This window comes from Mustelus asterias, chromosome 12 (assembly GCF_964213995.1).
Source record: "Mustelus asterias chromosome 12, sMusAst1.hap1.1, whole genome shotgun sequence".
NCBI lineage: Eukaryota > Metazoa > Chordata > Chondrichthyes > Carcharhiniformes > Triakidae > Mustelus > Mustelus asterias.
In genome coordinates, this window is record NC_135812.1 from 66,703,028 (window position 1) to 66,730,564 (window position 27,537).

At 41.2% G+C, this 27,537-nt stretch overlaps 1 pseudogene across 1 annotated transcript; it reads left to right on the forward strand.

Moving 5' to 3' along the window:
* Nucleotides 1-1,800: 1,800 nt before the first annotated feature.
* LOC144501552 (myosin-4-like) lies at nucleotides 1,801-27,318 on the forward strand (annotated as a pseudogene). The gene is made up of 41 exons (XR_013499146.1): nucleotides 1,801-1,885; nucleotides 2,102-2,141; nucleotides 3,098-3,316; nucleotides 3,424-3,567; nucleotides 3,650-3,806; nucleotides 3,937-3,964; nucleotides 4,086-4,206; nucleotides 6,683-6,775; nucleotides 6,948-7,011; nucleotides 7,108-7,206; nucleotides 7,553-7,656; nucleotides 8,337-8,475; nucleotides 11,877-11,995; nucleotides 12,091-12,240; nucleotides 12,350-12,520; nucleotides 12,627-12,927; nucleotides 13,032-13,102; nucleotides 13,268-13,349; nucleotides 13,464-13,587; nucleotides 13,691-13,814; nucleotides 14,115-14,251; nucleotides 14,391-14,646; nucleotides 14,737-14,979; nucleotides 15,096-15,272; nucleotides 15,365-15,510; nucleotides 16,550-16,640; nucleotides 16,747-17,136; nucleotides 17,240-17,366; nucleotides 17,459-17,577; nucleotides 17,835-18,031; nucleotides 18,113-18,296; nucleotides 18,992-19,157; nucleotides 19,387-19,511; nucleotides 22,945-23,253; nucleotides 23,490-23,693; nucleotides 24,062-24,187; nucleotides 24,321-24,491; nucleotides 24,641-24,745; nucleotides 24,856-24,951; nucleotides 26,883-27,017; nucleotides 27,188-27,318. The product of XR_013499146.1 is annotated as a myosin-4-like (transcript).
* Nucleotides 27,319-27,537: the final 219 nt, after the last annotated feature.

Consider the following 27,537-nt stretch of genomic DNA (forward strand, 5'->3'; position numbering starts at 1 on the left):
CTTCAGAGCTAAAGAGAGGAAAAAATGTGATGGGTTTCATACTAAGAAGTTTCACAACACTAGGTTAATTTCCACATCATGAATTTGATACTGTTAGAGAGGGGTGGAGCAGGTGGAGCAAAAGAGAAGGTCAATGATAGGTATGAACTAGGAGAGATTGCACAAAACGTTTAGGGCACAAGGCAAAGGAAGTGTTAATGGTAGTGTTAAGGACTATAGACTGTGTTGATAATGGCATAAGGCATAAAAGTAAAATAGCCGTATGTGTTAAAAGGATAACAAAGGTCACTGTTCAATGAAACAAAATCTAAAGAACAAGTGACAGATGACACTGTTGGGGGTTGCATTAAAATGGATTTAAAAAAAGGGTCAGGATGGAGGAGCAAGTTAACAATCTAAAGTTGTTGGACACAATGCTGAGGCCAGTAGGCTGTCACTTGCCTAATCAGAAGATGAGGTGGTGTTCCTCCAGTTTGCATTGGGCTTCACTGGAACATTCCAGCAGGCCAAAGATGGACATGTGGGCACGAGAGCAAAATAGTGAGTTGAAATGGAAAACGACAGGAAAGTTGGCATCATGCTTGCGGACTGAGTGTAGTTGTTTCACAAAATGGTCACCCTGTCTGCGTTTTGTCTCCCCAGTGTGGAGGAGATTACACCGTGCAGCTTCACCTAAAATGAATGTCTGGGGCTTTCGACAGTGAGGACGGAGGAGGTGATGTGGGGAGGGCATGAGGGTTTTAGGGTGATGGAAGAGTGGACCAGGGTGTCACAGAGGGTGAAATCCCTGTGGAATGCTGATGGTGGAATTGGGATGGGGCAGAGCTGAAAAGAGGAGGAGCTTCATAATGGCATGATGCTGAAATTGGTGGAAATGGTGAAGGATGATCCTTTGCATCTGGAAGCTGATGGGATAGAAAGTGAGGATAAGGGGGACCCTATCGTGTTTCTGGGAGGGAGGGGAAGGGTTGAGGGCAGAGATGTGGGAGATGGGTCAGACACGGTTGAGTTCCATGTTCAACCACAGTTAGAAGGAAACCACAATTAATGAAAAAGACAGACATGTCAGAATGCTGTTTTCGAAGGTGGCATCAATAATTGTCTGGGATAAACAATTCCAAATCAGACTTACATGAAGCATGTCTGTTTCGCGCTGTTTCTGGATGGGTGAACGCGGTGGTAAAGGGGGAAGTGCCGGTAATGTTGGGCGTGCAGCCTATTAAGTCAATTTATATGTAAAGGTGGAACTGGCGCAGAGGAGGGCGTAGATCACACGACTCGCCTCACACCTGACTTTACCAAGTTTTCACACCCAAAAATAGGCGCAACCTGATGGTAAATTCGGGCCCAATGTGTGCAATGTCTGTAAGAATATTGCCATTTTCTACTGTATGATATTTTAGAAAAAGTATACATCTCAACAATATTGCATTTTAAATAAAATGTTACATATACAAGATGTTGTGGACATATTTCCAAAATATGTTGCCACAAAGGAAGGAGTAAATTTATATGTTATATGTTTGCAATTAGATTTTGTAAAAATATATGCAGTCTTCCCTTCCAAGGAAAGTTCCACGTGGCCAGCACAAGTTTATTTTAGAGATTCAGTCGATGAGGATTTTAGAAAAAAGACTTGTCATATTCAGTTTCACGGGGTTAACTAATATGAAAATACATGATGGGGACTGGATCAATAACAAAAATTCCAAGCCAAATTACTGATCTTGCTTCTCTAATTATATCCTGATATTAGAATACCACTTAAAGCAACCATCGTGCTTTTGTACGCTAAATATAGGAACGGGACCTGCTGTGCCGACAAAAAAAAATGTATAGAAGTTATTCAGGAAACAGAGAAAGCTGCTGGTGTCCAACCATCAGGGTAAGTTTCTTGCTAACTTTCTCAAGTATCTGAGTGAAGGTATTGATTTTATTTTTCAGTACAGAGATGATCTCATCAAATTATGTAACGTTTAACAGAATGAATCAATCCAGAAAATTCTCTCAAAATAAGCGTCACAAGACATGAATGTAATTCGTCCGTTAAAATCAGATCCAGAAGTAAAATTAATTGATTTGTTGTGCATTTTTTTACTAGAATTGCTGTGAAGGATTTTTCTTACCTGGGACGCATAAAGGTAACGGATGTTATGACAACCAAATGTAAACTCAAATTTCTTGAATAGAAAACGAGTCAATGCCACTGTTTGGGTTTGACAGTGGGTCTTGCAGACAAAAGGACTTCAGGGTCATTTCACATCTAGTTTGCCTTGCTGCTATCAAAGAGGCTGTTACCTAATAAATATCTCACTGCAAGCAGCTAGTTCAGCTGCAAGAAGCACAACACCATGTATCAGACCAAGGGCACATATACCGTACACGGTCTATGTAAAAGTGGCTGGGCGATCGGGCATTGCTTCTTACAGTTTGGAAATCACTTAACACAGAATTATTCAGGACCATTAAAAGCTTTAAATCACTTTGGCATTCTTCAGATGCCAGACAAATTCACATGACAGGACGTTTCCAACCTCTAAATTCAGCGGCACACAACACAAATGCTCTGGTTTTGAAAATGTCAAGGCACACCCGGCCTTTTGGCAGTAACCTGGGATCACCAATCCAAAGATGTGTTTTCTTTTCCTAGAAATGAATAAACCAGGAAAATCGTAACAATAGGCTTCATGTGAGAAACAGCTACTCCTGAATGTGCTAACATGTCGCTCGCGGAGGCGTCTTACAGATTTTATCGTCTTTAACACACAAATTGCATTTCGTAATCTTGTGTCAATCAAATCAAAGATCATCAATCATTTTAAGAATCTGAATAGCTTTCATGGTTAGAGGGGCTCGTCATTACGTTTTAAAGTTTATTTATTCGTGTCACAAGTCGGCTTTACATGAGCACGGCAACGGAGTGACTGTTAAAATAGGAATTGACACTTTTACCTCTACAAGCAGTTAGATTAGATTGAGTTCAAATGTGAGGGATCTTGCTTTCCGATAAACCAAGGAAGTATTTAATCGTGTCAAGAAATGATGCAATATAAGATGCTGATTCTGTTATTTATATAAACACACCTGTCTATTTTAGCAATAAACCGAAGCCATGGGGGATGCGGAAATGGCAGTGTTTGGAAAGGCGGCGTCCTTTTTGCGTAAAAGCGATAAGGAGCGGTTGGAGGCTCAGAACAAACCATTCGATGCTAAAACAGCCTGCTATGTCCCCGAACCAAAAGAACTGTACGTGAAAGCTACAGTCAAGAGTAGAGAGGGTGGTAAAGCCACCGTCGAGACACTTGAGTCCAAGCAGGTCGGTTGAAATTTTAAAAATAAGTAAATCATCCTGAAACGCTTCAGTGTTTTCACAAAACACACATTACTTTAAATAACATGGTAGGTTTGTGGATCATTTTTCAGACACTAACTGTCAAAGACGAGGACGTCCTCCCAATGAACCCTCCGAAATTCGATAAAATCGAGGACATGGCCATGATGACCCACTTGAATGAAGCATCTGTGCTGTTTAACCTCAAAGAGCGTTATGCAGCCTGGATGATCTATGTAAGTACAGAAACTTCAGATTGCTAAATGAAAACGATCATTGTAGACATTAAAGATCTTTAATTGCTTCCTCTGACTTTAGACCTACTCCGGGTTGTTCTGTGTCACTGTGAATCCCTACAAGTGGTTGCCAGTGTACGATCCCGACGTGGTGACCGGTTACAGAGGCAAGAAGCGACAAGAGGCTCCTCCACACATCTTCTCCATCTCTGACAATGCCTATCAGTTCATGCAAACTGGTGAGTCTGTGGGTTTTAATTCGTTGTGTCGGATGTTCAGCGAGAAATTATCATTCTCGTCGAAAATCGGAATAAATTTCGGCGAAACTCAGTTATCTAAACTTTGATCTCATGTTTGTTTTATTTGCAGATCGTGAAAACCAGTCCATTTTGATCACGTTAAGTGTTGCTGCTTTAACACATTCAACAGAGTTGTTAATGCAATTGGAATTGACTCCAGTATTTTTGATCGCCTCTGATAATCATGAATTCATCATTTTCTACTCTTGCCCCGTCCAGCGGAGTATCCGGTGCTGGAAAGACTGTGAACACGAAACGTGTCATCCAGTACTTTGCATCAGTTGGTGCTGCCGGGGGGGACGCGAAGAAGAAAGAGGCTCAACAATCCGGAAAGATGCAGGTAAAAGAAAATCGATACAGTAAAATTCATCAATTTCTCGTTGTTTTGTGTAATTCAGTATGTGGATGGCCCGTCCAGAGGGGGGAAAACTTGACCTCCTCTTGGGAAATAAGGAAGGGCAGGTAACAGAAGTGTTAGTGTGGGATCACTTTGCGACCAGTGACCATAATTCTATTGGTTTTAAGATAGCTATGGAGAATGCTAGGTCTGGCCCAAAAGTTAAAATTCTAAATTGGGGCAAGGCCAATTTTGATGGTATCAGGCAGGAACTTTCAAAAGTTAATTGGGGGAGTCTGTGGGAAGTAAAAGGACATCTGGTAAGTGGGAGGTTTTCAAAAGTGTGTTAACCAGGGTTCAGGGTAAGCATATTCCTCTTAGAGTGAAGGGTAAGGCTGGTAGAAGTAGGGAACCCTCGAAGACTCGGGATATTGAGGTCCTGGTCAAGAAGAAGAAGGAGGCACATGACATGCATAGGCAACTAGGATCAAGTGAATCCCTTGAAAAGTATAGGGGGTGTTGGAGTAGACTTAAGAGAGAAATCAGGAGGGTAAAAAGGGACACAAGATTGTTTTGGCAGATAAGGCAAAGGAGAATCCAAAGAGCTTCTACAAATACATAAAGGCCAAAAGAGTAATTGGGGAGAGAGTAGGGCCTCTTAAGGATTAACAAGGCCATCTCTGTGCAGATCCACAAGAGATGGGTGAGATCCTAAATGAATATTTCTCATCAGTGTTCACTGTTGAGAAAAGCATGGATGTTCGGGAACTTGGGGAAATAAATAGTGATGTCTTGAGGAGTGTACATATTACAGAGGAGGTGGTGCTGGAAGTCTTAAAGCGCATCAAAGTAGATAAATCCCCGGGACATGATGAAGTGTATCCCAGGAGATCGTGGGAGGCTAGGGAGGAAATTGTGGGTCCCTAACAGAGATATTTGAATCATCGATAGTCACAGGAGAGGAGCCTGAAGATTGGAAGGTGACAAATGTTGTGCCTTTGTTTAAAAAGAGCTGCAGGGAAAAGCTTGGGAAATATAGGCCATTGAGCCTCACATCTGTGGTGGATAAGTTGTTGGAAGGTATTTTGAGAGACAGGATCTACAGGCATTTAGAGATGCAAGGACTGATTGGGGACAGTCAGCATGGCTTTGTGAGTGGAAAATCATGTCTCACAAATTTGATTGAGTTTTTGTAAGGGGTAACCAAGAAGGTAGATGAGGGCAGTGCAGTTGATGTTGTCTACATGGACTTTAGCAAGGCCTTTGACAAGGTACCGCATGGTAGGTTGTTGCATAAGGTTAAATCTCATGGAATCCAGGGTGAGGTAGCTAAATGGATACAAAATTGGCTTGATGACAGAAACCACAGGGTGGTTGTAGAGGGTTGTTTTTCAAACTGGAGGCCTGTGACCAGTGGTGTGCCTCAGGGAATCGGTGCTGGGTCCACTGTTACTTGTCATTTATATTAATGATTTGGATGAGAATATAGGAGGCATGGTTAGTAAGCTTGCAGATGACACCAAGATTGGTGGCATAGTGGACAGTGAAGAAGGTTATCTCGGATTGCAACGGGATCTTGATCAATTGGGCTAGTGGGCTGACGAATACCAGATGGAGTTTAATTTAGATAAATGCGAGGTGATGCACTTTGGTTGACCGAACCAGGGCAGGACTTACTCAGTTAATGGTAGGGCGTGAGGGAGAGTTACAGGACAAAGAGATCTAGGGGCACAGGTTCATAGCTCCTTGGAAGTGGAGTCATAGGTGGTCAGAGTGGTGAAGAAGGCATTCGGCATGCTTGGTTTCATTGGTCAGAACACTGGATACAGGAGTTGGGACGTCTTGTTGAAGTTGTGCAAGACATTGGTAAGGCCACACTTGGAATACTGTGTACAGTTCTGGTCACCCTATTATAGAAATAATATTATTAAACTGGAAAGAGTGCAGAAAAGATTTACCAGGATGCTACCGGGACTTGATAGTTTTGAGTTATATGGAGAGGCTGGATTGACTGGGACTTTTTTCTCTGGACCGTAGGAGGCTGAGGGGTGAACTTATAGAGGTCTATAAAATAATGAGGGGCATGGATCAGCTAGAAAGTCAATATCTTTTCCCAAAGGAAGGGGAGTCTAAAACTAGAGGGCATAGGTTTAAGGTGAGAGGGGAGAGATACAAAAGGGTCCAGAGGGGCAATATTTTCACACAGAGGGTGGTGTGTGTCTGGAACGAGCTGCCAGAGTAGTAGCAGAGGTGAGTACAATTTTGTCTTTTGTTTTGTTTAGACAGTTACATGGGTAAGATAGGTATAGAGGGATATGGGCCAAATGCAGGCAATTGGGACTAGCTTAGGGCTTTAAAAAAAAGGGCAGCATGGACAAATTGGGCTGAAGGGCCTGTTTCCATGCTGTAAACCTCTATGACTATGACTTTAATTCATTTCTTGACTCGGTAAATGCTCCAACTCCTGATATGTTTGCAGGGCTCCCTGGAGGATCAAATCATCCAGGCCAACCCACTGCTGGAAGCCTTTGGTAATGCCAAGACCGTGAGGAATGACAACTCGTCTCGCTTCGTAAGTTTCCTGCACATTTCCTGCAGTTGCATAAATCGGAGCCCCGAGTGTGCACGATTCTTATTAGCAACCAAGTGTAACACAATGGATGATTCAATAATACAAACTCAATTGTACACCTGTGGTGAAATTATGCTTGAAATCTCTGATTTAAATTACCTTCACATTCCAGGGTAAATTCATCAGAATTCACTTTGGCACCACTGGGAAACTGGCTTCTGCTGATATTGAAACCTGTAAGTTCTGCTGAATTTTATTTGTAAATATGCCAATCAAATTTTCAACATACATACGGGTTCTTCAGTGACTCAGTGTGTGTACATTCTCTCTAGATCTACTGGAAAAATCCAGAGTAACATTCCAGCTAAAAGCGGAAAGGAGTTACCACATTTTCTATCAGATGATGACCAATCACAAACCAGAAATTGTTGGTAAGGATGGAAGTTTTGGCAAGTTGCTCCCTTTATTTCTGTTCTTTGCCAGGTTGAAACGATTAGTTCTAACACTGTAAATATACCTTAATCTCATTTGAAGTAAAATCTGGTGTATTCTTCTAATTTATTGATGATATTTGTCAACTTTATCTGATGTTCATTTTCCAAATCCAACCATTAGTTTGTCAGTATAATGAATACCAGTCAAATGGTGAATTGAAACTGAATTTTACAGGTTAACTGAATGGAAGAGGGAAAGCCTGACTATAAAATTGGGTGAAACACAACTTTCATTCCCTTCATCACAATTCCTCCGACTAAACATTTGTTTTGCTTTCTGCAGAGAGTTGTCTCATTACCACCAACCCCTATGATTATCAGTTCATCAGCCAGGGTGAGATTTCTGTTAAGAGTATCGACGATACGGAAGAATTGGTGGCAACTGATGTGAGTATCAGCCATGCATCTTCAGTTGTATTTTCTTACCCTGACTCGTGCCTCCTAAAGTATTTAAAAATTCAAGCAGTCAGCGCCAATCCCTCTTTTACTAGCACAAAACATGTCTAGAATGGGCGGCTTGGTGGCACAGTGATTAGCACTGCTGCTTCACAGCACCAGGGACCCGGGTTCGATTCCCGGTTTGGGTCACAGTCTGTGTGGAGTTTGTACATTCTCCCCGTGTCTGCGTGGGTTCCTTCCAGGTGCTCCGGTTTCCTCCCACAGCCCAAAGATGTGTGGGTTAGATGGATTGACCATACTAACATTCTCCTCAGTGGGGGGACTAGCTGGGGTAAATGCATGGGTTATGGGGATAGGGTCTGGGTGGGACTGTGGTCGGTGCAGCCTCTATGGGCCGAATGGCCTCCTTCTGCACTGTAGGATTCTATGATTCGAATCAAGATGATATGGAATAGAAGTCAACTGGACAAAATCAAGCAATGTTTATCAGAATTGAAATGAAAATGTACACTGTTTTGAGGTATAATATGGCAGAATAATATTTTAAAGTAAATTTCTTTTTATCCATAATTAAGTAGATGAAAGATTTCAAACTGTTTGAAACTGTTTCCAGTTATAACAAGTAATTTATTTTTGTTGGATTTTGAATCTATTGTTTGGGTTTAAAGACTGCCATCGACATCCTGGGCTTCACCGGTGATGAGAAATGGGGCATCTACAAACTCACTGGTGCAGTAATGCACTTTGGGAACATGAAATTCAAGCAAAAACAACGTGAGGAGCAGGCTGAGCCAGACGGCACAGAAGGTAACAGTTTCATACATCTCACATCACGACAGTATTTACTAAAGTCTGGACATTCAGAAGAATATTCTGAGACATAGGGCCTGATTTTACCAACAATTTGCGCCCGTTTATGGGCGGGGAATCGTGGTAAAGTCGGGTGTGGGGCCTTTATCGCAATCTGCACCCGCGTCCGCGCAGATCGCCATTTAAATTGAATTAATGAACTGCCCGCCCAACTCTATCAGCATTTCCCCCTTTACCACCGCATTTACCAATCCGGAACCGTGCTTTTAGGGACCTGCTGAATAAAAGTCTGAGTCGGGTGCCCCAACTTCTGAAGAGCGCGTTCAGTGTTTCCAACGGCTCTCTGACTCAGATCAGTGGTGGGGGTGGAGGCGGGTCAGATCATTCTCTGGTTGGAGGGGGGATGGAGGGGAGTGAGGTCAGATCGTTGTCTGGTTGGGGGGGGGGAGGAGGAGGAGGCGGGTCAGATGGATCTCTGGCGGGGGTGGGGGGGAGGGCCGACTGTTGTCTGGTGGAAGGGGGGGAGGGCTGATCGTTTCATGGTGGTGGGGGGCGGAGGGCTGATCGTTGTCTGGTGGTGGGGGGGAAGGGCCGATCGTTCTCTGGTGGTGGGGGGGTGGGGAGGAGCCGGGTCAGATGTTCTTCTGGAGGGGAGGGGGAGTGAGGCCAGATCGTTTTCGGGGGAGGGGAGGAGGGAGGCGGGTAAGATGAGGGAGGGGGGGGGGATGGATCTCTGGTGGGGGGGCAGATGGATGTCTGGTGGGGGGCCAGGGGGGTCTGCTGCCACTCTGCAGGCAATCGGTGGGGGGGAAGGGGTGATGATCGGTCTGGGTAGTGGGGGGGTGGATAAGGGGCGCAGTGATGTGTGCGTTTCCCCCTTATCCATCCCCCCCACTACCCACACACATCACTGCCCCCCTCATGCACCCCCCCACTGCCCAGACCGATCGCCACCCCTGCCCTCCTCTCACCCCACCGATCACCCGCAGAGTGGCAGCGGATGCCCCTGCCCCCCCCACCAGAGATCCATCTGCCCCCCCCAGAGATCCATCTGCCCCCCCCCCTCCGAGATACATCTTGCGTGCCTTCCTCCTCCTTGCCCCCCCTCCCCCCCCCCCCCCCCCAACAAGATATACCCTCGCTCCCGCTTTTCGCTCCCGGGCTGCTTTCTCCACTTTCTGTGGCTCGGGAGCGCTTTGACACGGGAGCGCTTTTTCCAATTTTTTTCTAATTGCGCATGCGCAGTTCAGAGCTCTGATCGTTCCGGCAGCACTAAGCCCCGCCCACAGCGCGAATGGGACTGGAGACGGCTGAGAGCGTGTGGGGGCACCTGAAAGCAGATTTCTAAGTCGGATCTGTACTACGCCCAGGTTCGGCACTTAGAATGAAAATGGTAAAATCGGGCCCATAGTGTATTTCAATTTATAATCTCATACAATACAGGCATTATTTTAACATTCTGGAACAATACTGGGGCAATTTTGCACTGCTGACCTCAAAGAAAGCTCTTGTGATGTCTGTGGCACGGACCTCCCCTTCCTGACAATCTGCTGCCAAATTAAGGTCATTTCAAGGTGTGCAGCAGCAGTGAGGTCACCAAGGAGGAAAATCAACCAAATACACGGAAGTGTTCTTCCAGACCATAACCAGAAAGTTAGAAAAACTTTATCTCATGTTTAATTTAAATCTCCAAATAGTGAAATTAATGATTAGGATTGCATCAAGACAGAAGCTGAAGTATCATGTAATCATGCTTTAAAAAAAGCCTATTTGTATTTGTAAAAAGTGGACGTACTTATCCTCCAAATAAGGGTATTGTTATATCTGAAATCTAACATTGAACAAGTATGAAATTAATCTTCCAGGACCAGTGAGGCTGTTTAACAGTAATTATGAATTTAACACACAATTAAAAGCCCAGTTACATGTCATCCAACAAGCTATATTTTTTAAGGGATTTTGAGAGAAACTAACAGTATAAGAGAGGAAATGCTCATTAGTTCAATTCCCTTGGTAGCAGATTGGGGAACTCAATGTCACAGACTCTGGGGAAGTTTTGAATGACTGACAGTAACTTCAGGTTTTCCACATTATTCTGTGCATGTGTAGACTCCTAAAGTGTCTGTCAGTTTCAGTGGGGCAATAATGGTGAACACTGACAGCCTTGCTGCCATTATCACTGTAAAGTCTGGGCCATTCTTAAATGTGGAAGGAATTATCTGCATCTCCTTTATTAGTCCAGTGCCTGTATGTCGATGGTTAGTATCATGATCCCTTCAGTCAGTTAGATTGCAGAGATAGAGAACACTGTCCTGTAATCAGTTATTTTATCCAGAAAGCTGATCAGTATCGGCTGGCAAATCTGTTGTTTCTGCAAACTGAAGGCTTTAAGATTTCACTGAGGTATTTTTACACAGTTATTTCAAATGTGTCCTTTACTTGTGCATGTGTGTCAGATGGCAGAGGAATTCTTATCATGATACACCTTAAACCAAATGTCAAATTATTACTCTGTATAGCAAGAAACATAATTGGCTGCAATTAAAAAGTAACTCTTTGGTGTAAAGTATGACATCCTGTGATATAAACATGTGCAAGTACTGTCCTTATTTTACATTATCCACTGAAGCAATTTAGCATTAGTCGAAAAATAACTACAGGTATATCTCTCTCCATTAATGAGAAAGAGACAAAAACAGAAAATGCTGAAAAGCTCATCAGGTCTGACAGCATCTATGAAGAGATAATAGAGCCAACAATTCGAGTCTGGATGACCCTTTAAAAGAGACCATTGGTGATACATAGCTTGGAGGTATTTCTCCATAAGTGTTGGCAAAGTAAGAAAGCAGACCGGAATGAACTATCACAGCCGGTATGGGAATTGAACCCATGCAGTAGATGACATTCTGCATCACAGTCTGGCCACCTAGCCAACTGAGCTGAAGTCTCATAAAAGAAAGACATAAAATAGCATTCCCTGCTTCATAAAGGAACAAACTTTGCATTTGCCAATCTGATATCTCGATAGCATTATTGTCTTGAACAATAATGTGTGCGTTGATCTGAAGGTCCCCAGCGGTGTATTACACGACTCAAGGAGTCTGGGTTTCTATAGCAACATGCACTTTTACCTGATATAATCTGGAGTTGCAGATAGTACAGGCTCCAACATTCCTTCCTGGCTGATCAGGAATCTCTCCCATGGCTACTGCCTATCATTGGTATGTGTTGAAAGGATTTGCAGGTTGATCCTCAACCTGTTTGACCACATCATGAATGCACTTTCCGTGCCAACCAAGTCCTGCAGTGGGGTATGAACCCAAAGGCAGAGGTACGGTCCAAATTTAAAATTAGATGTTATACACAAATATACTGGATTGTCATTTCTATTTTATTAGATGCCGACAAGGTTGCTTACCTGACTGGACTCAACTCTGCAGATTTGCTGAAGGCTTTATGTTATCCAAGAGTGAAGGTTGGCAATGAATTTGTGACCAAAGGTCAAACTGTTCAGCAGGTAAACTTTGAAGAATTTTGTAAAGTGACATCTATGTAAACCTTGAATATATTTACTTTAGGTTTTTGACTATGATGATTATTGTATTCTTTCAGGTCTACAACTCAGTTGGTGCCCTTTCCAAATCCATTTTTGAGAAAATGTTCTTGTGGATGGTTATCCGTATCAATCAGCAATTGGACACCAAACAGGCCAGACAGTTCTTCATTGGTGTGCTGGATATTGCTGGGTTCGAAATTTTTGATGTAAGAATCAGAAACATAAATATCAACAAAATAAATTACTGAAACTTTACTGCACTAAAAAGCACAATCCAACACTTAAATGAGACATTAATTTGCTCTGTATATTTAGTACAACAGCTTGGAACAGTTATGTATCAACTTCACCAATGAGAAACTGCAGCAGTTCTTCAACCACCACATGTTTGTTCTGGAACAAGAAGAGTACAAGAAGGAAGGAATTGAATGGGAATTCATTGACTTTGGAATGGATCTGGCTGCTTGCATTGAACTCATTGAAAAGGTCAGTAATATCATGCAAGACATTAATTAGAACTGAAATACATTTATGTGGACCCGACTTTATTAATCAAGTGTCTCAATGTTAAATATCTTTCTCATTGCTCCAGCCCATGGGTATCTTCTCAATCCTGGAAGAGGAGTGCATGTTCCCCAAGGCCTCAGACACTTCTTTCAAGAATAAGCTGTATGATCAGCATCTTGGTAAGTCAAACAACTTCCAGAAACCCAAGCCTGCCAAAGGAAAGGCTGAAGCTCACTTCTCACTGGTCCATTATGCTGGCACTGTGGACTACAACATTACTGGCTGGCTGGACAAGAACAAGGACCCCCTGAATGAAACTGTAATTGGGCTATTCCAGAAATCATCAGTGAAACTATTGGCTCAACTCTATGTTGTATCCGCTGAAGGTAAATTTCCAAGACACTCAAATATTGATATTGCTTTTTGTTAACATTGTGTTCTCCCATTTCCCAATCAGTTTAGAACAAACTAATTTGTTGCTTTGTTGTAGCTGAAGCCGCGGGAAAGAAAGGTGGCAAAAAGAAAGGTTCTTCCTTCCAGACAGTATCTGCTCTGTTTAGGGTGAGTTGCTCTGACATATACATTTACAACATGTAGCAAACCAAGTTTTAATGAATTTGAGTCAGCTGGAAAAATATTGATTAATAAATTGTTTGTCTTGTATTACTGTTACGAATAAATTGGGACAAAACCGGAAATCAAATTACTTTTCTGTTCAACTCACAGGAAAACGTAGGCAAGCTGAAGGCTAACTTGAGAACCACACACCCACACTTTGTGCGTTGTCTAATCCCCAATGAGACAGACACCAGGCAAGTGTGATTCCCTTGCTATATACGAATGGATGCAGTCAATTATTGTCAATCTTTCAGGTCTTGGGATAATTGTTTGATGTGCTGCATTTTAAACATTCTGTTGCATTCATCAGGTGCCATGGAAAATGCCCTTGTCATTCACCAGCTGAGGTGCAATGGTGTGCTTGAAGGCATCAGAATCTGCAGAAAGGGATTCCCAAGCAGAATCATCTACGGTGACTTCAAGCAAAGGTAATGGAACTTAAAAGCTGCACCTAAATTTTCTATTCTATGGAATTGTAAGTGGAATTTTATAGAGAAAGTCAATAATGTGCTTAAAACTCTGATGCAACAGATACAGGATTCTTAATGCAAGTGCCATTCCTGAAGGCCAGTTCATTGATAGCAAGAAGGCTTCTGAGAAGCTACTGGGATCCATTGACGTTGATCATACACAGTACAAATTTGGACACACAAAGGTAATTAGATTTAAAATTGACGTTTCTCACTGTGAAATAACATGTTAATGAACCTATAAATACAGCTTTGCTTTTATATTAGGACGCATAAAAGTTCCCTTATAGTTCTTGCATTATTATGGGGTTAGATATATGGAGCTAATCCAGACCCACTACAAACCACTCCATTTGGATGGGATTGAACCATTTGCACGTGCAAACATTCTATCATCAATTCAACAACGTAAAACCAAATTGATTCTAAAATGTTATTTGGTGCATTGATCCTGAAATGTGAACACTTAGTTTAATTTCTTTAAGGTGTTCTTTAAGGCTGGTCTCTTGGGTACACTTGAAGAGATGAGAGATGAAAGGTTGGCGCAACTTGTGACCCGTACCCAGGCTATTTGTCGTGGATTCCTAATGAGGGTTGAATTTAAGAGAATGATGGAAAGGAGGTAAACATTTTCATATATGAACATCAAAGAAGTATATTTGTCAGCAAAATGTTTTATACATTTTATGAGTTTCTTCTGATACAAAATCTATTGAAGGATGGTTATGAACTGTGTTCCTCTGTCTAACTGTATTCTTCAGGGAAGCACTGTATACTCTACAATACAACATCCGTTCATTCACAAATGTCAAACACTGGCCATGGATGCAATTGTATTTCAAGATCAAACCTCTTCTGAAGAGTGCAGAAACTGAGAAGGAAATGGCAAATATGAAAGATGAGTTTGAGAAAACTAAGGAGGCACTTGCCAAATCTGAAGCACGGAGGAAGGAATTGGAAGAGAAAATGGTGGCTATTGTACAGGAAAAGAATGATCTTGAACTCCAAGTCCAAGCAGTATCAATGTTTACAATTTTATTCTGGCAAGTTTGTAAACAATATATAAAACTGTAGCCTGATGTAACCACCTGTATTAATTTTCTGCAGGAAAGTGAAACTCTGGCAGATGCAGAAGAAAGATGCGAGGGATTGATTAAGAATAAAATTCAACTGGAAGCGAAAGTGAAAGAAGCTAATGAAAGATTGGAAGATGAAGAAGAGATAAATGCTGAACTTACAGCTAAGAAGAGGAAACTGGAGGATGAGTGTTCAGAATTGAAGAAAGATATTGACGATTTGGAGCTCACTTTAGCCAAAGTTGAAAAAGAAAAACATGCAACAGAGAACAAGGTATGAAGAGGCGGTCTTTAAAATGTATAGTAGATCTGTAACTCACTGCAGAATGCTCACATCTGTTGATTACACTTAAGAAATTATTCTGTGCATGTGATTTTTGATGAACACAGGTAAAAAACCTCACTGAGGAGATGGCTACTCTTGATGAAAGCATTGCAAAAGTAACTAAGGAAAAGAAAGCCCTCCAAGAGGCCCATCAGCAGACCTTAGATGATCTTCAGGCAGAGGAAGACAAAGTCAACACTCTGACCAAAACAAAGACTAAGCTGGAGCAACAAGTTGATGATGTAAGTGTTCTTAAACACAATGAGAGCAAATGGATTTGAGGGTACAATCATTGTTTGTGCCAAATGTTGATCAAATTTTTTTTCCTTTAAAGCTTGAAGGTTCTCTGGAGCAGTAGATGAAACTTCGCATGGATCTTGAACGTGCTAAGAGAAAGCTTGAAGGTGATTTGAAGCTGTCACAGGAAACCACAATGGATTTGGAAAATGATAAGCAGCAACTGGGTGAAAAGTTGAAAAAGTAAATATTTATCTGAGTTTTTGTGCACCTTCCTTTGCTGGAATTCTTAACCCATCTGTCCTATTGATTAGATTATTGGAGACACTGACACTTCAGACAGGGAATTTCCAGTAATTAATATGACCAAATGAAACATCAGTCATTGAAGGATTAGTCACTGATCTGGTGTACGTAGTCAAATGTCAGTGTTCAGAAAAGAGGACTCTTCATTGGGAGTAAGATGTTAACTCAAGAATTAAGGTTACATTTAAAATAGTCCATCGTTTCAGCATGTCAGTAAAAACAGATTTCATACTATCAAAGAATACCAACAATGCAGAAGGAGGCCATTCGGCCATCCTGTCTGTTCTGACATTCCATCAGAACATCCCACCCAGGCCCGAAACCCATAGCCCCATGTATTTGTCCCGCTAATCCCCCTAACCGACACACCTTGGGACACTTAAAGGACAATTTAGCATGGCTAATCCACCTAACTGCATATCTTTGGACTGTGGGACGAAACCCACGCACACACGGGGAGAACGCGCATGCTTCACAGAATCACCCAAGGCCAGAATTGAACCCAGGTCCCTGGCGCTGTAAGGTAGCAATGCTAACAAATGTGCCACCCTAATATGAGTTCATTAAAAATGGGTGGCACAGTGGTTGGCACTGCTGTCTCACAGTGCCAGGGATCCAGGTTTGATTCCACCTTTGGTGATTCTGTGTGCATGCTCTCCCTATGTCTGCATGGTTTCCTCTGGCTGTTCCAATTTCCTCCCAGAGTCCAAATATATGTAGGTCAGGTGGATTGGCCATGCTAAATTGCCCCTTAGTGTCCAAAGGAGTGGAGGTTAGATATAGTTGGATTTGCCACAGTAAATGCGAGGTGTTATGAGGATAGTGCTGGTGGGGTTCCCAGGGTAACATGCTCTTTCAGAGAGTCGGTGCAGATGCGATGGGCCAAATGGCCTCCTCCTGCACAGTCGGGATGAGAATAATACAGTAATTTCCTTACTAAATGATTTCGTTGAATTTTTCACTCTTACTATTAAAGGAAGGAATTTGAGATCAGCCAACTTCAAAGCAAAGTTGAAGATGAGCAGGCTTTGGCTTCACAACTGCAGAAAAAGATTAAAGAATTACAGGTGATTCATATGTTCATAACATAAGCGATCCATCCTTTGTAAAGGTTATGTGCATGAACTGATGTTACTTGTTCTAAAATTACAATCAATACATATTCATCTTAAGGCTCGTATTGAAGAGCTTGAAGAAGAAATTGAAGCTGAACGTGCCGCTCGTGCCAAGACTGAGAAACAGAGAGCTGATCTTTCCTGGGAACTTGAAGAGATCAGTGAACGTCTAGAAGAAGCTGGCGGTGCCACTGCAGCACAGATTGAAATGAACAAGAAACGAGAAGCAGAATTTCAGAAGATGCGCCGCGATCTGGAAGAGTCCACCCTACAGCATGAAGCCACGGCTGCTGCTCTTCGCAAGAAGCAGGCTGATAGTGTTGCAGAACTTGGGGAACAAATCGACAACCTGCAACGTGTCAAACAGAAACTAGAGAAGGAAAAGAGTGAGTTGAAGATGGAAATTGATGACCTTGCCAGCAACATGGAATCTGTGTCTAAAAACAAGGTATGGTTCCAAATGTTACTAAACCTCCTCCTTCCTATAAAATGCCAAATAATTGTTGTCTGTTTGGTTTCACATCCTTGACAATTCTTCATATTGGTTTTAGGCAAACCTTGAGAAAGTGGCCCGGACTCTTGAGGACCAGGTCAGTAAGCTGAAGACCAAACATGATGAGCATCAGCATTTGATCAATGACTTATCAACTCACAAAGCACGTCTTGGAACAGAAAATGGTATTTATCAATTGCACAACCATTTTCATCAAGTGTGTAGAAAATACAACTTTTTTTGTAATACTTTGCTTGGAATCACTTCTGATTTGCAGGTGAACTGAATCGCCAGTTGGAGGAGAAAGAAGCCTTGGTATCTCAACTAACAAGAGGCAAACAAGCATATACTCAGCAGACTGAGGAGCTCAAGAGACAGCTGGAGGAGGAAACAAAGGTACCAGAACAATTTAAGTAACAAATGCATATTAGCTTTAGAAGAAAATATTAATAATTAATTTAAATTGTCCAATTTGAAACCTTATAAAATATTATGTTTTGCCATTTGATTGTCCAGTAATAGATCTCAGATGCTACCATTATAAGTGGCAATATTCCTTGTCATCCATAAGTAAAGTATCAAGATTTATTAACATAGTAATAACCACAGATATATTAACTATTATGCTATCACCAACTTGGTAATTATTTCAGGCTAAGGGTGCCTTGGCACATGCCCTGCAATCAGCCCACCATGACTGTGATTTGCTCCGAGAGCAATATGAAGAGGAACAGGAGGCAAAGGCCGAGCTCCAACGTGGCATGTCCAAGGCCAACAGCGAAGTAGCTCAGTGGAGAACAAAATACGAAACTGATGCAATTCAGCGCACAGCGGAACTAGAGGACGCCAAGTACGTTAGAATGAAATGAAAGTTTGACAAAAAACATCATTCGAGATGATATTACAACATCTTTGGTTTTGCACATTTTAGGAAAAAGCTTGCTAAGCGCTTGCAGGATGCAGAAGAGCACATTGAGGCTGTGAATTCCAAATGTGCTTCACTGGAAAAGACAAAACAGAGATTGCAAAATGAAGTGGAGGATCTAATGATCGATGTGGAGAGGGCAAATTCAGCAGCAGCAGCTCTTGACAAGAAACAGAAGAACTTTGACAAGGTACGAGTGTGTTTCCTATTGTTTCTCATTCTTTATCATTTTATATATAAAGCAGTTTCATATTAATGTTAAGTAAATTCTGCTCTAGATAGATACAGGTTTGACAAAGGATTAGACTGAATTTTTGAATGGACAGAGCTCTTCACAACAGTTGAAGTGCAATTCATTCTTCGAGAAAATGCTGTGAATGATGTCCAAATCAAAATCAATAAGCCTGAAATTGACAGATTTTTGTTGGGTAAATTTAACAGGTATATACAGGGAAGGAGATATATGAAGTTGAGACACATGCTCAGCCATGATCTAATAAGATAGCAGAAGAAATCCAAGGGGCTGAAATACCTACTTCTCTTCTTTTTTATAAAGACAAGTTTTAAATGCACTCAAACTGTGCACTGCATTTTCTGGACATGCTAAAACTTGGTACTGAATCTTTTTAGTATCAAAAGAATGCAAATACCATCCCTTGCTCAGCCTAATTAAATATAATTGTTCAGAAGCAGACTTTTGTGCTTTTGTTTAAACATGCATGCATCAAGTTGTCTTACAACAGGCAGAAAATGAGTTGCGTTCCGAAGTCTAGTTCCAGTCTTCCAGTCTGCATTCCATATTCCTCAACTATCATCTCATGTCAGCATTGGGATAGAACCGCATTCTCATACTTCATTTGTACCTTTTTCAATTTTCCGCTGCAGATCCTGGCAGACTGGAAGTAGAAATTTGAAAAAAACCAGGCTGAACTGGAAGCAGCTCAAAAGGAGTCTCGCAGTGTGAGCACTGAGCTCTTCAAGATGAAGAATGCGTACGAGGAGTCTCTGGAACAACTTGAAACTCTTAAATGAGAAAACAAGAATCTGCAGCGTAAGTCTTAAACCTTCCTTATTATTTTAAGCATTTAAGAATGTTAATATTAATAAATGTACATGTGTTTACATTCCTGTTAAAATCTATAGTAAAGTGCTATTCTTGCCTATTGTGCTTTGCACTATTAAATCAGTCTCAAATTAAGGGTAGAAGCATATATTGGTCTGGTAATCTTAGCTAAATCACCACAAAATAGGTATAACTTTAAACTTTTTTCATAAACTAGAGGAGATCTCTGATCTGACTGAGCATCTGGCTGAAAGCAGCAAGGCCCTCCATGAGATAGAAAAGGCAAAGAAGACAGCTGAGCAGGAGAAGAGTGAAATTCAAGCAGCTCTAGAGGAAGCTGAGGTAAAACTAATAATTGTTTTATTTTAATCTTTATACAATAGAAATTTAGAATCATGGTATTTGTCAAATAAATTAAGAGTTGCAACACTCATCTCATGCATTAAAATTGTTTGAAAGACCTATAAGTCAACAAGCGAAATCTTACCAAAAATGTTTTTTCTGGTGTTAAAACTGGCATGTTTCTCTTCAGAGGAACCAGTCAGTTCACCCCCAAGAACTTATTGACAATTGCCAAAAGAAATCAAGCAGACGCTATTTAAACTGCCATATGTGGGGCGGGGGGTGAGGGGAGGGGGGTTGGAGAAGAGGCCTAAACCTGCCGGCAAAAACAAGCTGCTCAGAAAGTGCCATCCTTAAAGGGCACACTGATCAGAGCAGCAAAAACCTCCCCCACCCCACCATGGTGGCCTCAGTAGTTCCCCTCCCCATGCTCGATCAGAGCCAGCATTCACTCTGACCCCCTTCCACCCTCACCATCATCAGCCCATTCTCTACACCCCCCAGCGATCATCAGCCCCTTCTACTTGCCCCCCTCCACTCACTGGCCCCATTCGTAAGCCCCTGCGATCGTGGGACCCTTCTTCCCTCCTCTACCCTTCTCTACCCCCGCCAAACAACCATTGCCAGCATCCACTGCTTGTCAGTCCACTCTTGGCCCAAAGCCACATCTGCATGTAACCCCCGCGCTCCCCCTGCCATGAGCCTCCAACTGTGCACAGGTTGGCATTGCCAGGATAACACTGCTAGGGTGACATGGTGCCAATCTGGCAGTGCCAACCCATGCCAAGGGACAGTGCCAAGGGGCATTGCCTGGCAAAGTCTCTCATCCTTTGGAGGCCATATTTAGCTTTAAGCCCCCCGGGGAGACCACCATGACAGGTTCACGCCTGTGTAAACCTGTTGGAAATCGTTTGAGGATAAGGCCAGGAGTCAACAAAAGGTAGAACGGGTGTTCACTTATATTAAAATGCATGCAAATTACGACAGGTAAAGTTCAAAGTTGCGTTCTTGCCGGCGAAAACCGTTGCTTCCAGATTTTGAGCTCCTGCCGGCATTCGCACAGATGGTGAATGTGGGTTCAAGATCGCCCCCACTATTTGAAAGATAACTCATTAAATGATGTCCACTGAGTGTAATTTCTGAGTGATTTTTCCAAACCATAATTTTCTGTACATTTGGCTAATAGGTAAACCAATGGATTTATACACAAAATTGTCATTGCACATTGATTGGCATAACTTTGTGCCAGGGTTACTGTTTTTACAATGAGTTTTTCAAAATGCATTTTTGAAACTCAGATCAATCATAGAATGATGAATCATAGAAACCCTACAGTGCAGAAGGAGGCCATTCGGCCCATCGAGTCTGCACCGACCACAATCCCACCCAGGCCCTACGCCCACATATTTACCCACTAATCTATACATCCCAGGACTCTAAGGGGCAATTTTTAACCTGGCCAATCAACCTAACCCGCACATCTTTGGACTATGGGAGGAAATCGGAGCACCCGGAGGAAACCCACGCAGACACGAGGAGAATGTGCAAACTCCACACAGACAGTGACCCGAGCCGGGAATCGAACCCGGGACCCTGGAGCTGTGAAGCAGCAGTGCTAACCACTGTGCTACCGTGCCGCCCTGATGTTACAACTCTTACTTTTGCACATTGATATTAGCAAGCTAACATTTTCTTGCAATCATGAATCAAAGAAACACAAAATAATAAATTGTTACAGCACAGAAGGAGGCCATTTGGCCCATTCTAACCATGCCGACTCTCTGCAAGTCAGCCAGTCCCACTGTCGCACCATTTCCCTTTGGCCCATCCAAACTTTGTCATCAAATAATTTTAAAAGGTTTTGAAAGCCACCACTAAATCTGTCCCGAAAATACTCTCAGGCAGGTTATTCCAGACCCTATTCACTCACTGCGTAAAAGAAAATTTCCTTGTGCAATCTTTGGATTCTTTAGCTAGTCAACTTGAAATGGTATCCCTTCATTTCCCACCCTTCCAGCAATGGAAATATTTTCTCCCTGTCTACTCTGTCCAGGCCCCTCATGTGTTTGAACACTATTATTAAATCCCTTTTCAACTTTTTCTCTAATGAGAGCTGCTCCAGCTTCTCCAGTCTATCCATGTGACTGAAGTTCCCTGGAACCATTCTTGAAACTCTTTTCTGCATCTTCTGTGTCTTCACATTCTTCCTGAATTTTGATGCCCAGAATTAGACACAAGACTCCAATTGAGACCAAACCAGTGTCTTATAAAGGTTTAGCAGAGCATCCTTGCTTCCATGCACAATGCTTGTGTTTATAAAGGCCAGCTCGTATATGCCTTTTAATCACTTTCTCAACCTGCCTGCTTCCTTGAACGATTTGTGCACATATACCCTAAGTCCCGCTGCCCCTGCACCCCTTTATTATTGTATCTTTTATTTTATATTACCCCTCCTCATTCTTCCTACTAAAATGTATCACTTCACATTTTTCTACATTATTTCACCTGCCGCGTCTTTCCCCCCCAACTTTCACCATTCTGTCAAAGTCCCCTTCACGTTTATCACTATCCTCCCCACAATTCACAATACTTCCAAGCTACACGTTAAGTAATTTTATGTGGCACTTAATCAGCCACCTTTTGGAAATCCATGTACAGCATGTCAATTTCATTACTGTCATTAATTTGTTGATACCTGGCAGAACTTTATCAAGTTTCTTAAAAACATTTGCATTGAAAACAATCCATACTGGCATTTGATAATTAATCCATATTTTTTCGACTGACTTAGTTTTGTGACAGGTTATAATTTTTGAAAGACTTTGTGTCACAGAGCTTAAACTAATTGGCTTGTAGTCTCTGGGGTTTCCATGCACTACTTTTTAAACAAGTTTTGTACTTATAATTTGCAAATCTTCAATCCTCTGGCACCACCTCTGTGTTTAAGGTGGATTGGAAGACTATTGCCAGCGCTTCCATACTTTCAACCCTTTCTTTCTTTTAGTGTCTTTGAATGCATCTAATTTAGTCCTGGTGACTAACCAACTTTAAGTATTGCCAGCTTTCTTCAGTAGATAATCATCAAATAACATCTACAAACAGTTACAGAAGTTTGAAAATCTCTTCTGAATATGGCAACTGATGCTTGATCAATTTTTAACTTTACATCTGAAATTGTTCGATATTATATGAACTAAATGTTCTCGGGGTATGAGGCAAAGGCAATTATATAGAGTTAAGTCACAGATCAGTCATAATCTCATTGAATGGCAGAACATGCTCAAGTGGCTAAAAGACTTACTCCCTTTCCTGTATTTCTATGTTCCAACAATGTAATAGTCTGGAAGAATGGATGAATTTGATGCATAGCAAGATCATAGAGAGTACAAACAACTTTTATGACTGTAACATGTGAAATTTTGAAAAATTATAGGCTTCTTTGGAACATGAAGAGAGCAAGATCCTCCGTATTCAGCTAGAAATGAACCAAATCAAATCTGAAATTGATAGGAAAATTGCAGAGAAAGATGAGGAGATTGACCAGCTGAAGAGGAACCACCAGAGGGTTGTAGACACAATGCAAAGTGCCTTGGACGCAGAAATCAGGAGCAGAAATGATGCTCTAAGAATCAAAAAGAAAATGGAGGGTGATCTGAATGAAATGGAGATTCAGTTGGGACATGCGAACCGTCAGGCTTCCGAAGCTCAGAAACATCTCAGAAATCTGCAGGGTCAACTAAAGGTCTGTTCAGCATTGTCTTTAATTTATTGTTCATTTTAATCTATTTCTAAATATTGTGCAACCTTCTGTCACTAAAGTAAATATAATGCATTTTTCCATGAGCTAACTAGCAGTTTTAGAATTGTCAAACTACTCAAGATTTTATTCAATAAATCATTTGAATTTATGTTAATATAATATAAATACTATGGTTCACTGCGATATCTGCTTTCAACATATTTCTGCCATCTAAATAGGATACCCAGTTACATCTGGATGATGCTGTCAGAAGCCAGGAAGACTTGAAGGAGCAATTGGCCATGGTTGAGCGCAGAAGTGGTTTGCAGCAGGCTGAGATTGAAGAAATGAGAGCAGCACTGGAACAGACAGATAGATCTCGCAAAATTGCTGAACAAGAGCTTGTTGATGTCACTGAGAGAGTACAGCTGCTGCACTCACAGGTTTGTACAGATATTGATGTCAACTTGAACTTTGAAGAGTGTGGATGAGGCCTAAGATCACCAAGGAAGCTGGTATAGCCTGGGTGAGGTGATTCTGTTGGAATGAATGGCGGGAACTAGTGTTAGATGCATTTCCCACCTGGAACCAGATTAACTATTTGGTATGAAGAAACATCAGTGACAGGAGGCTGCAGCTTATGCCACCTTTTCATTGTCGCAATTCCCAATTTCTGGAAAACCCACAATAAATTGTAAATTGAATTTCCATTTGTTCAGTCATGGGGCTTATAAACAAGGCTTGAGCCTATTTGTGGTTACAGTTTACAAATCCTACAAAACATGTTTTTACAAATTGACTTTCCTTGCAGAACACAAGTCTCATCAACACCAAGAAGAAGCTGGATGCTGATCTGAATCATCTCCAAACTGAAATGGAGGACACAATTCAGGAATCGAGGAATGCTGAAGAAAAAGCAAAGAAGGCTATCACAGATGTAAGCCACAAGTTAACTTAATTATATACTCATATTTTCACAAATGGTGATTTGTCACACTCAATTACTTTGTTCATACTATTTCAAGTTTGAGCTTGAATAATGATTTGCTCCATTACCTCACTGTTATAAGGCTGCCATGATGGCTGAAGAGCTGAAGAAGGAACAGGATACCAGTGCTCACCTTGAAAGAATGAAGAAGAACCTTGAGCAGACAGTGAAGGACCTTCAGCATCGGCTGGATGAGGCTGAGCAGCTGGCAATGAAAGGAGGAAAGAAACAACTCCAGAAACTGGAGGCTCGGGTAAGTAGCATGACTGTGTTATCATGTGCTGCTTGCTAAGGCTTGTGAATATAATGAAGTTTTGACTGTAAAACCAGATTCATAATTTTGCAGCAGTACGTATCTCGCACAAATGTAAAATAATTAATGCCATTTGGTGACTGGTTTAGGTGCGTGAGCTGGAAAATGAACTGGAAGCTGAGCAGAAACGAGGTGCTGATGCCGTCAAAGGTGTTCGCAAATATGAAAGAAGAGTCAAGGAACTGACTTATCAGGTATTTATAAGCTGGTTATTTGGCATGGGAACATCATTGTGGGAACTGGTGGTAATCATTACTTTTACAAAGTATCAATGTAACTGCTGCCTCGTTTGCATTATTTACAGTCTGAGGAAGAAAGGAAAAATGTTCTGAGACTGCTGGACTTAATTGACAAACTGCAGCTGAAAGTTAAGGCTTACAAGAGGCAATGCGAGGAGACTGTAAGTATCGAGGACTGTAGTTCCTTCAAAATGTTTTTTGGATGTTATTTCGTAAAGCTAAAATTTATCTTCAAATATTTGAGTTTTTTCCTGTAGTGTAAAGTTCATCAAATACTCGTGCAATCTACATTAAAGGCAAGTCAGGAATATCAAAAATCTGATTGTACATAAATCATAGTGGGTCATTAGGTTTAACACCATCTCATTTCAATGATTTATGTATCCTGTTCAATAAGAACATATTTAGCATTGTAAACTTCAATTCACATTAACGTGAATCCAAATCCAGAACTATGGTACAGAATCATTGCTGTCATTATCAACTGAATCGTCAAATTCATCAAAACTTTCTGGAAATCAGGTACCCCAAAAATACACTCGGTATATTAATTAATTTTTATTATTACTCATGGCATGTTGGTGTGACTGGCTGGGCCAGCATTTATTGCCCTTCAACTGAGTGGCTTGCCAGTCAACCACATTGCTGTGGATCTGTACCACCTGTAGACAAGGCCAATTGACGATGGCCGAGTTCCTTCCCTCAAGGCATTTGTGAACCAGAAGGTTCTTTTTTGTAACAGTCAACAATGGTCATTATTAGACTTTTTTAATTCCAGATTTTTATTGAATTCAAATGTCACCATTTGCTCTGGGTCTCTGGATTACCAGTCCCGTGACAATACCACTTTGTCATCGCCTCTCCATGGGTTCACTATCAATAAAAGTTTACAATTAACTATATTATACTCAAGTGCTTTGAGAATTATCTCAGAATTTTATTTCTTTTAAACATCATTTAAGAATATTGTGAGCAGAATAAATCTGAACATGGCATTCAAATTAGAAATCATATGTGACAGAGCTCTTCATTTTATTTTCATCTTCAACTTTCTATTTCAAAGGAAATTTTCAGTTTACCTGGCAAATTTGTAGCTTTCCCTTGGCCTTGGATTTTAAAAAAATTACACATGGTTCCTCAAATCCAATGGGCAATCTTCATCTGCTATAGTTTCAAAGAATTCTCGAAATGATTGCTTTGGATTTATTTTGTTCTTTGGAACCACAAAGTGCAATACCTTCAAACATTTTTCCCAGTAGAGTTAGATTATGATTTCCTGATTCATATCTCACTCTTTTGACTATTAGAATTGTTTTTTTTATCTAGACTCCAAATGCGGTTCTTATGGAACTTTTAAACATAGTTATGAAGCTTCACCTATTATTTCATAGAATATGTGTTGTTTTGCAATGGGAACATTTTGGCACAGAAATGATTGTGCCTGTGTTTGAGGTGGAAATCAAACACTGTATATATTAATAAAGCTCTCTGACGAATGAAAAGGCAGTTCAGAAAGTGAAAATGCTCTCCTCTGTCAAATGCATGGAGACTGAAGTCCCAGATATAAAGGGAAATATTTACACACTGCACAAAGCAATGTCCAATCGGTGTATCGAGACTTCCATCCAATTTCGGCTGGATTCACATTCAAGTTGCAGATTTAAAAGAACAATGTGATAAACTAATTCATTATTCAGTTTTTTCTCACAAAGAATGAAAAGCTGGTGTAGCTTGTGAATAGTTGGATTATAGGTATCAAAATGTGTGAATCACACTGGTAGTCACCCTTCCAAACATATTTGTCAAATCTTTTGTGAAAGATTCACACTTTTATTAACCAACTCCAAAGATGTGTGGGTCAGGTTGATTTGCCCATGGTAAATTGATCCTGTGTCAGTGGGATTAGCAGGTGAAATACATGGGGTTACGGGGATAGGGTCTGGGTGGGATTGTTGTCGGTGCAAGCTCGATAGGCTAAATGGCCTCCTGCTGCACTGTAGGGATTTTATGATTCTAAGTGAACAGCTGCATTCCCCTTCCGTCAATATTCTAACCTGCAACCTAATCATTTTTTCTACTATATCCCCTTTAGGAGGAACAGGCCAACATTCACCTGTCCAAGTTTAGGAAGGTGCAGCATGAACTGGAGGAAGCCGAGGAACGTGCTGACATTGCAGAATCTCAAGTCAACAAACTGAGAAGCAAAAGCCGTGACATAAGTGTGAAGGTATGCTGGATGTAAATGATTTCCAAACTGAATAAATAGTGGAGCTTAAAATACATTGACTAAAAGTGTTGGTAAAGATTCGTATTGTTTGTCAAAATATAAATAATATCTTTAAAGCAATCTTTACATGATATTGATCTCACCATTTGCAATTTCTTTTTGCCCATTAGGCCTCCGCTGAAGAGTAGATGACGATTTGAAATGGTCCAAAGAAGAAATCCACAAAATGTGTGTTTCTTTGTAACATAGTTTTATAAAGGTAGCTCTGTCAGTAGAAATAAAAGCGCATCTCTGAAAAATCTTTCTTTGTCATCTTTGTCAAATGCTGCACAGAAAAACCCAATGAAATTAGATTGTGAAAAAATGTTTGGTGTGACAATTGGAAGGAGAATCCATTAGAATGGTGCACATGAAATTGTTGCAATCAAGAAACTGCCATATCTTTGTTATACTACTGAAACTATGGGATGGAAATTATTCCGGACCCACATGAGCCCAACTGGGAGGCCCAGTGTTAAAG